At 36.6% G+C, this 11,162-nt stretch overlaps 1 pseudogene; it reads right to left on the minus strand.

Moving 5' to 3' along the window:
- Positions 1–6,659, minus strand: part of LOC120069740 — a 9,672-nt pseudogene extending 3,013 nt beyond the window's left edge.
- Positions 6,660–11,162: the final 4,503 nt, after the last annotated feature.

Below are 11,162 nucleotides of genomic sequence, written 5' to 3' on the forward strand. Positions count from 1 at the left end.
AAAAAAAAAAATTACCTTTCATTGTGTTTACCACCGTGTAATGAAATTGTGTTAAAATCGCAATCAGAAACTCATTTGATAGTGTTTATGTTTCTATGTAAATGAGAATAAAATTTGATGATTACCAAAAGACCCTTATATATTTCTAATTCAATTTTTATGATGCCTCTTTCATTTTTTGTCTTGCATTTTTTATTTTATTTAGTAATTAAAAATTATTTTAGATGTTTATATATATACACAAAATCTGTAATCTATATAAAATCTATATAACCAATAATACACTCTTTGGTTTAAACCAATCATTGCTTTAGTAGTAAGCTAGAACTCTTAATTCACATAAGCAAGCTTTCAATTTGTGCTACTTACTGATTAAACACTTACCTTATTGTCACGGATTATGATTAATCTCTAGCAAAGCAAAGAAGATATGCATGGTTGATCAACCCAAACATAAATTCAAAGCATACGAGTTCAAATAGACCAAAAAAACACCAAAAATCAAAGAGTAATTTAAAAAATCAGAAATCCTCGCAACTTAAATACAATTGGATTTCTTCCCATTCACTAAGTTGGAGTACTTACCTCAGTCACTAATGATCATCATAAGTATCAAGATGGCCAAAATAGTTCGAAGTTGCAAAAACAAACCAATTACAATAGAAATAGGGAAAGAAAATTGGAACTCCTTGACCTAAAAGATGAATGATCATATTAGGTGGATAGTGTCAGAAGAAAGCTTCAGCGTATAGTGAGTTATGCCAAAAATAGCGAGTACCTCAAACTCATTTATATGTTATCCAAGATTACATGATAAAACTTTGCATTCTATTCCCAAACAACTAGAACTCATGGTAGATAACATTCCTTACTCCCGTACATAAGAAGTGGTGAGCATTTTCAAGGTAAAATCATATGAATTTAAACCTAAAAAATCATTAGAAAAATGTATTTAAATTCACCTACATGAGAATGTAGGCATTGGAAGAAACGGCGGGATAAGACTAGGATAATATTTAGGTGTAGCCTTCATGCATCCCTACAATCACAAAAGGAAAAAATATATCTAAAGTATTTTAAAAAAAAAAAAGAAAAAAAAAATGTGTCACGTTATTATATAGACACTTGAGTAGACTACACAAAAATGCGTACAACTCTAAAAACTAATTTATTGTGCACAAATGCACATTGAATTGTTATGTGCCAAGGCTAAGAGATAAGTCATCCCGCACCTTGCTTACAAAAGTGTTGCTCACCCTTTTCCTAGTGTTCTCTCCATTTCCCAACATGATTCCAAAGCTTCTTTGTCATTTGATCATTTTCTTTCAAGAGAGCATATCATTTTATTAGTATTAACTCAAGCTTGGCACAAAAGAAAGAACCGATAAAGAAAGATGATATTGCCTAATGCATAGACAAGAGACGATGGGCCTCTCTCTATCATTACATTGTCTATGTCGCTATTCTATTTTTGCAACCTCCATTTAATGAAATTGGGTAAGAAGCACAATTTCTCTAGTTTTTTCACTATAATGGACTGAGATACCCCTTACAAGTATAAAACAATCCATTTTCTATAGATTCCTATCAAATTTAATCTATCAACAAAGTACAACCTAAGAATCTTAGAAATGAACCTTCACAAATAAAGACCATTAAATAAAGGTAATAAAAAGGCAATATCTATAAAACTTAAAGTAAGGGATTTTGTAGTAAAGCCAAAATAATAAAAAACAATCCATTGGACACATAAGGAATCAATAGGACACATACAAATTCACGATGTTCTTTTTATTCATCAGGAATTACATATTTTATATATTTTTTTTACCAATCTTACATTCAATTGCCCTTGAATTTGGTGGTAAAATACATCTCTCTTCAATGTTTGCATAACTGCGGAACTTTTCATTTCATTATGAACGGCTTGGCTTAATAATTTACTGAGGTCTCCTATTGCCCAGGCAAGAGAATATGTGTCTTGCTTCCTACCAAAATAGAGTTAGGAGGTCATCTTCTTCATTATTGAATAAGATTGGAAAGGGGGAAAAAATAATTAATGCAACCAACCTTGTAAAATTCAGGAAGATTGTGGAGCTTATAAAACCTCATTAACAATTTGGATTTGTTTTCTTGATCTGCAGCCAATTGAAAACAAAGGGACCACGCTTTAATCCATGTATAATGTCAAACCTTCAACCATGTAAAACTCATAAAATCGCCCATAACCTATGTCAAAAGATCTCAAACAAAGATGGCCTAACAACAACACGTTTGTTCTTGAAGTTTAAAATTATAACTTTGTGATTTCAAAACATCACATGAGGAGGGGTTTAGAGAGAGATAACAATACTAAATGTGTACAACAAATTATGTCGCACTCGCATGATGTGTTTGGCAACTTAATCCTAATTTTCCAATATTTCATATTTGGACAACATGAATGGCAAAACACAACTATGCACATGCATGCATATAGTGTATGCATTTGTAACAAATTTCGACAAAACTGCAACAATTCTATAGAAAGTTGCCTCATCTCTACAAGATTCTACATAAAAATTATTGTCTAATACTCTAATTCAAAAACTTTTGATCCATGCATCAGATTGCATAAAATCAAACTCACAAGTGAGGTAAAGAGTTCATTACAATCTAACTAAAAAACTTTTAACAGAAAGTGGAAGCTCACATATTATTAGCCAGAAATTGAGAATGAAGAAAGTACATTTACACCAAAATGAAAAGATAACGGGAAACGGAAATCCCTCAAATGTGACGTACCTCTATTAGCCCTCCAGTAAATAATTTCCATGACAGAAAGGTTCGAGAGAGTTCATCATTAACAAAAGTCTCCCACTTACTAAAATCAATCCAATAACTGTTAAAAAAAAAAACACAGGTTAAATACAAACCAAGTTGGAGGATTACTAATCGAAATCAATGGAGAGCTTAAACTTACCGCCTTTGAGACTGAAGCTTCTGGCGAAGCATGGTCACTATTGAGTCAATCTGGTGTACTCGGATTGGTACTGTTCTTGACAAACTTATGTGAAATTCTCTAGCAATGCTTGCTCAAGTTTGGGTCATCTTTACATAAAACATCCAAAGGAACGTCAATATCGACATGATGGAGAGCAGGCCACAAGTGAGGAAACTTTCTTCAAAAACAAGGCCACCTCCTTCCTTCCATTAGTTGGTACATACACTGGGAACGTGAAAAATCAAATATTTATTAGTTTGGGCGTGGCCATCTAATGTGAAAAGTCATATTGCATAGGACAAATGAAAAATCACACAATTATTTAGATTCATGTTTTTAAGAATGTTTAACCTGTAGATGTTCAGAATCTCTTTTAATGTTTTGATTATAAATCAATAAACATAAACAGAAATCTACAACTTATACCAAAAAGACGTGTATATTTCTTTTAAATACCTCATATCTACTTTAATGCTTTTCCTCATCAAGTACGTACATTTAGAAGATTGCAAATACATTGATAATGGAATTTTGTTGAAGTGCTTTTATGATGAAAGAAGCTTAGAAAAAGTTTTTAATTCAAGAGTAAAAACCCAAAAGTATAGAAGTAGCCATCAATTGTTTGAAACATTATCGTATATATTATTGATTTTCTTCGTTTGTTCCATCATGATAGTCTAGAATTCCATAAGTTACAATAAAAGGCAAAATTATAGATGTGTTTGAAATGCATGCAAGTGATAAGTATTACTAATCATGTTTAAGAGGCAATGTAGCAGGCTAAGGGGTTGAGAGGCATAAACCAAAATGAAATCAACATATATTTCAAAAAGAAATGTTGTAAGAGTAGCCAAAAAAATAAGGTTTACGATTAATTGTTAGACATTGATTCCAATTAGACCTCTAACAACCCCACTTGTTAATAATGAATCAGTGATCAAACCAAAGAAGAGCTCCCTAGAAATAGAATTCTAGTTGTTCCAACTAACAATACGCAAGATATAGGGTAACAAGACAAAAAAGCCCCATTGGGCGGATCAAAATTGGAAATAGAAAATGTAGGTTTAAGAACCAAATTAGATGAACTATTAACTACATAGCTTCACATACCTGGGATATAGAGGTGTTAGGGCATAATTCCTTGAACGTGAGGGAAGCTTCGACCCTAGTCGCCTGATCGATTGGCAAATCATCCAAAATAGCTAAACAAGTAATAATGAAAGAGTTGATGAGCAAAGTTACAAAATAAAAAATAAAAATATGCAAATGTAAGGAGGAAGGAAGGCACTACAGGTGGAATTTGGAAAATGAAGAAGTGAGGGAGACGGCGGAGGCAAAGGTAAAAAGCTCACGGTCTCATCGGAGAGTTGTGGTGTTGATGCTGAAGTTGATGCTGATGAAGGGGAAACTGTATCCGCTTCTTCATCCGACGAGCTTCCTCCATACGAAGCCCTCAGAGCATCCATTCTCTACTCTATTAATGGCACCAACAACGGTGGTGCAAGTGAGAAATTGTTCTTAAACAATTCATATTTTGTATGTGCCCTTAAAACTACTCTTGATTTTATAAAGTAAATAGTTTCAAATATTCATTTTCTTCACAAACAATTTTACAGTTTTCATCTCACTCCCCCATCTTTTTAAAAGCACAACTTTCAAATTGTAAATTACCGAATCGATAAATATACTTGTCTTCCTAGACTCATAGACCCTTGATCATTTTTACCCAACTATTTAGGGTCTCAATACTTCTCTAAATCCAACAGTGAAATATCACTCTTTGACCAATTTTACACGAGACACATTGATATTATTTACCCAACTTTCCTTTCGAGGTCCTCTGACCTTTTACCCAACAGTGATATATCACCCCTTCACCACTTTTAGAAACATGAGTCCTACCAACATGTTTCTAAACCATGCTGGTGTCAAAACTATATAAAACAAAAACAATGAGCTCTTAACGTAAATCATATACTTATTTAGTCATTCTCAACAAATAGACACTCATAATCACAAGATCCCATAACAACAACTCAATATGCTAGTCATTACAGGATCACCACAACATTACGACAAGCTTAACATCCCAAACATCGAGAACATCAAACATTTAAATCATAAATATTATGCAAATAAAGTACCCAACATGCTAACACACAACAAACGGACTCCACATGTAAAACTCTACTAACCTATTGTGCTTATAAAACAATTGTTCCTAACTACAAATAATAATAATTAGTTCTCTTTTTCGTTATGACCATATACGAAAAAGAGAACTAATTTTTACCTCCTCAATAAAGAAAGAGACTTCAAAACATGGATTGATGATAAAATCTCGAGCCCAAAATATATTGTCATAGCTTCATGAACTTACACCTTCTGAAATTTGGAAACAAACTTCAAATCTGCATCTAAATGATCTCGAAGAACCCCACTCATCCATAAAGATAGATCAAGAGGATACCAACTTTAACACTTCAGTTAGGTTTTTCTACCAATTAAGTCAACCCTTAATAAGTCTTGAAGACCGTTTCAAAAATTGAATAGATGGAATGAAATTGACAATGGCGGGACATGGCAAATAGGTCATATAGGTCATTTTCAGTCCACTCAATTTTTAACCCAATTTTTCAAATAGGTCATTTTCATTTTCAATTCTACTTGTGTTTCCATTCAATTTCTCCACCTAACAATTTTCCCTCTCTAACTTGAAGACCTTGAAAAAACATCTTTCTAGGGTCTTTAAATTTTTTAATGCAAAATTTAAATTATATACTTTTATCTTGATTGTTTATCAAATTTAACTCAAATCTAATTAAGAGCTTGTTTACCTACCCACTCGTAACTTAGGGTGCAATCGTAATTAGATTACATTATAAATGAAATGGGTTACAATTATAATAAAATTACCTTTCATTGTGTTTACCACCGTGTAATGAAATTGTGTTAAATCGCAATCAGAAACTCATTGATAGTGTTTATGTTTCTATGTAATGAGAATAAAATTTGAATGATTACCAAAAGACCCTTATATATTTCTAATCAATTTTATGATGCCCTCTTCATTTTTTTGTCTTGCATTTTTTATTTTATTTAGTAATTAAAATTATTTTAGATGTTTATATATATACAAAATCTGTAATTATATAAAATCTATATAACCAATAATACACTCTTTGGTTTAAACCAATCATGCTTTAGTAGTAAGCTAGACTCTTAATTCACATAAGCAAGCTTTCAATTTGTGCTACTTACTGATTAAACACATACCTTATTGTCACGGATTATGAGTTAATCTCTAGCAAGGCAAAGAAGATATGCATGGTTGATCAACCCAAACATAAATTCAAAGCATACGAGTTCAAATAGACCAAAAAACACCAAAAATCAAAGAGTAATTTAAAAATCAGAAATCCTCGCAACTTAAATACAATTGGATTTCTTCCCATTCCACTAACATAGTGAGTTATGCCAGAAATAGTGAAGTACCTCAAACTCATTCATATTTTCATCCAAGATTACATGATACAACTTTGCATCCTATTCCCAAACAACTAGAACTCATGGTAGATAACATTCCTTACTCCCGCAATAAGAAGTGGTGAGTATTTTCAAGGTAAATAATCATATGATTAAACCTAAAAAATCATTAGAAAAATGTATTTAAATCACCTACATGAGAATGTAGGCATTGGAAGAAACGGCGGGATAAGAACTAGGGATAATATTTGGGTGTAGCCTTCATGCATCCCTACAATCACAAAAGGAAAAAAATATATCTAAAAGTATTTTTTTAGGAAAAAAGAAAAATGTGTCACGTTATAATTAGACACTTGAGTAGACTGCACAAAAATACGTACAACTCTAAGATCTAATTTATTATGCACTAAATGCACATTGATTGTTATGTGCCGAGGCAAGAGATAAAGCCATCCGCACCTTGCTCACCCTTTCCTAGTGTTCTCTCCATTTCCCATGTTAGTCTTCACTGAAGCGCATATCATAAAGCCTCAGCATTTTTTATTTTCAAAGCAAGAAATATCCTCCAAAATCCCTCGTTTCTTTAGACAAACTTTCAAAAGCTCTAATGTCTTACAATTTTCATTTTCATATGTAATATAATATTTTTCTATTGTGTGCCTCACAAACAACGTACCTCACTTAGAGTGCTATTGCATTCTTATCCTTAAGCTTTAGAAAACATTGAGACAAAGACTCCACTCATGGAAATATAGCAAGCAGCCAGTCAAACAAGTAATGATATGTTATAGAAACCGAGGGAACGTGATTAGAAGTCGCGGAAGACACTTGGACAATTTACAATCTTTTACCATAAAATTTCAATAGAGCAAGGAATGGTTCTTTCCACAAAGTTCTTACGGGAGAATGATTTTATATATGCCTCAAATACATAACAGGATTGTTAAATAAGCGGGATCAATAAAATTAAACAAGCAAAGAAGTGTAACAAAATAATTGTAAGTCAAAAAACGCACAAAGGCTTTGAGAATGGGTGTTTCGTACAAAAATCTATTTATTTTACGTAGTCTTTTATTTAACTATTCAAAAGATGTTTATCCAACTGAAATTATAATTTATAATTACAGAATCATGAACTTGTCAATGACAATTTTCAGGGAAAAGTACCCAATCATAAAGAAAACAAAGCAGATTATTATCATTAGCTACACTACAAACAAAAAATTAATAAATAAATGGAAACCCTAATAGCAATCTGATCGAGACCATTTAGCTTAAGCGCACAGCAAAGAATAAGCGGAAAAAAAAAAGAAGAAGAGTAAAGGGGTAATAGGAGGGACCTGGCAATGTGATATCAATTTGGAAGGTTCCACCCTCTTAAGGAGTAGCGATAGGACCAGGAATGATGCCGAGCAAATGGGAAAGACTATCGGCTTTAGGGGTGACTCTAATACCAGAAGCCTCGATGTCTAGTGCATTCTTGGAGCTCCTTCTGCACGCGAGCGAAGTCTATCATCTTCTTCTTCGTGACTGGGTGGTCAATAAATGAGAAGAAGAGAAGGAACCTTAATAGAATTGAAAAAAATAAAAAGGAAAATTGCAAGGTTGGAGATTGGAGAAGCGAAAAGGCGGTTGCGTTGCCTGGTTTCGATTTCACTCTCTTCCTTCTTTCTGTCGCACAGAATTATGCCTTCCCTACCGACCCCACTACTATCTCTTCCAATCTTCTCGGCTCTTTTTTCTTTCTTTTTTTTCTTTGTACTTCCCGCTTTAGAGGCCGTTTCGTTAAAATGGGGAAATTTGTACGGATGATCCAAAAATTGGGTTGAAATGTCAAATGACCATTTTTTAAAAAATAATGTCAATTTACCCTCTACTGACGTCATCGCCCTACCAAATTACATAATTTGCCCTTACTTCGTGTTCTTACCTTTTTACTGAGAAAACCCACCAAAACTAAACTATTATTCATTCAAATTTTCCAAGGCTAACGGTTGTATTACTCATAAACGAAAAAAAAACTATTTCCGGCTTGCAAACAATTCTACTTCCAGCTTTCAATCGAATCTTATCGGTAAATCTTTCTTTCAATATGGTTTTTTTGTTTTTTGTTTTTTTTTTTTGTTTTGGATGTGTTCTGTGGTTGAAGACGAGTAGAAAGAGTTTGTGAGCGAGATAAGTGAGAGCAAAATCGGTAGAGCAACGCCGGAGAGAGCGACATCAATCGCTAACAATGCTCGCGGGGACGCCCCATAATTTCACGATGTGTTTGAAGAACAGCTGGGCAGTCATCACGGCTGTGCACATTTTCGGCGTGGGGACGAAAGTGGCATATTTTGGAGAACCGGTCGATGATAACAAGGATCGAGTTCGAACTCTCCCACCTTGGGCAAATGGGTGATTGAAGTCGAGAGACACGCTCTCCCATTGGTCTAGAGGGCATAGGTAGGGGTCCAGCAGACCGCCTAATTTCGCCCTTTCGACCTTATTCTTTTGACAGACAAGGCAAGTCTTGGTAAATTGCATGACATCGTCTCGAAGGCTTGGCCAAATAGTAGCCTTGTTTCAGAAGGGCATAAGTCTTTGCCAACCATTATGTCCTGCCCACGGTGTGTTGTGACAATCCTTTATCAGCGACCTTCGTAACTCCCCGGATCTGGGGATGTAGAGGCATTGCCCTTGGTGTATAGTAGATCATCTTCCACCCAGAACTGGCGTGTCTTCCCCTCTCTGGCCAAGTGTAGGATGGCCTGCGCCGCTGTGTCATTGTTCAAGTGAGTTTTTGACAGTTTCTCTTATTGTTGCACTCAACGTACTTGCTGTAGGGGGGTGAACATGCACAGGGCCGCATGTTCGCTCTTTCGGCTAAGAGCATCAGCCGGCTTATTACTTTTCCCTGGTCTATGTTCGAATTCGAAGTCGAACTCCGCTAGACACTTCTGCCACCGTGCCTATTTCGACGACAAAACTTCGGTTGGTTGAAGAAGTGACAAATGGAGTTGTTGTCGGTCTTGACCACGAACTTGGCCCCCAAGAGATACTGTCCCCAGGCCCTCAAGCAGTGAACTACTGCTAACATCTCTTTCTCGGAGGCGGCATACCTCCGTTCGGCATCATTTAGTTTCCTACTTCTCAACGCGATGGGGTGTCCATATTGGAGAGGACACCGCCCAACGCGAAGTCAGAAGGCATCAGTCTCTACTTTTCAAATGGTTGGTCACGTCGGAAATTTCGAGAGTTGGCGCCCCTCAATCATCACTTCTTCAAGCCCTCAAAGGCGGCTTGACATTCAGAAAGTCCAGCTCCATTGGCTATCTTCTTCAACAGTTCGGTTAATGGCCCTGTTCTCTCGAGAATCCTTCTACGAACCGCCTATAGTAGTTGGCTAGTCCGAGGAAGGATCGTAGTTCGGTCACGGATTATGGTACCCTCCAATCTCTAATCGCGGCCACCTTGCCCCTCTTCATACCAATCCGACCACACTTAATCACGTGGCCGAGGAAAATTTATGCGCCTCTTGGGCAAAGGAGCACTTCTCTCTCTTTACATTAACAACTGATTTTTCCTCAGCTTTTTGAAGACTAGTTGGAAGTGACGTTCGATGGTCCTCCAGCGAGGCACTATAGACGGACAATGTCATCAAGATATACTACGACGAATTTGTCGAGGTATTCGTGAAACACTTGGTTCATTAAGGTACAGAAAGTTGCTGGAGTATTGTGAGGCCAAAGGCATCACGAGGAATTCGAAGGCCCCATATCTCGTGACACAGGTCGTCTTAGGTTCGTCTCCTTCAGCAATTCGGACCTAATAAATATCCAGATGTAGGTCCAGCTTCGAGAAATACTTAGCACCGTGAAAGTGATCAAATAAGTCAGTAATGATAGGAAGGGGATTATTGTTGCGAATTGTGAGCTTATTCAAGCTCGATAGTCGATGCACAACCGGAGGCTCCCATCCTTCTTCTTCTGGAACAGTACTGGGCTCCGTAAGGGGCCTTCGCCGGTCTGATAAATCCTGCATCTAACAACTCGTCTAACTTGTTTCCGGGAGTTGTCGGCCAATTCTGGCGGGCCATCCGATATGCATTCTTAGCAGGCGGCTTTGCCCCTGGTAACAACTCAATTCATGGTCAATCCCCCTTCGTGGGGGTAAAGACTTGGGCAAGCTTTTTGGCATGACTTCCCGATACTCTTCCAAGACAAATAGAACGTCTTAGGGATCTCCTCTTCAGTGGACTCAACTGATTCTATCGGGGAGGCCATGAACGGTGGTTCGTCGTGGGCCAGGCCTCTCATCAATTGGAGGGCTGAGAATCATCCTCACCCCATTTGGTGCTTGATACTGGCTTGGACCACGTGGGTGTAGATCCGGTAATGACTAAACATTTGGCGAGGGGCATGGGTATGACTTTATGTCAAGTAGGATTCCATCCCAATACCACGTCGAAATCATCCATCTTGACAATTCACGAAGTCAAACGAAGCCCTTCCAGTCTCCTAACATCACCGGAGTTCTCTTCGCTATCCCCGTAATTGGTAGGGCGCTGCAGAATTCACAGCTTTCACTTCCCTGCATCTCTTTCCCAAGTCAAGTTTAGGCGGCGAGCTTCTGTTTTCAGCCATGAAGTTATGGGTAGCCCCAAAGTCACCGTAGTGTTTTGGCCGATCTTTGGTTGACCCAAGCGTCCACA

Source organism: Benincasa hispida, unplaced genomic scaffold, assembly GCF_009727055.1.
Source record: "Benincasa hispida cultivar B227 unplaced genomic scaffold, ASM972705v1 Contig569, whole genome shotgun sequence".
NCBI classification, from domain to species: Eukaryota; Viridiplantae; Streptophyta; class Magnoliopsida; order Cucurbitales; family Cucurbitaceae; genus Benincasa; species Benincasa hispida.